Here is a 356-nt window from a genome sequence, read left to right as displayed (position 1 = left end):
GGGCAATCGTCCTGATTTACCCCACTGAGGGACGGCCCTGGGTGGGAGGAACAACTCAGAGACACTCTCATGGACTTAAAGGGCCAGAGTTTCCGTCTCCAGCTCCCTCTGTCCAAAAAATAAAGATGATTTCCTACGTCTGGGGACTTTTTAACATCTTGAATTTTCCCAGAGCCTAACGAAGGGCCTTTCAGCCCGAAAGCTTGCAGAAAATGAGGGGTGGTTGTTGCGATTTCCTAACTGGTCTAATAAAAGGTATCGTTTCTGAACCAAGCCTTTTAGATTTCTGCATTCCCTTGGCGGGCGGCGGCGCGGGGAGCACGAGCCTCGGGCCACCTCGGGCGCCTCGTGCAGGG

Source organism: Gavialis gangeticus, unplaced genomic scaffold (genome assembly GCF_001723915.1).
Source record: "Gavialis gangeticus isolate Ggan-Ray unplaced genomic scaffold, GavGan_comp1, whole genome shotgun sequence".
NCBI lineage: Eukaryota > Metazoa > Chordata > Crocodylia > Gavialidae > Gavialis > Gavialis gangeticus.
Note: the sequence above shows the minus strand (reverse complement) of the source record.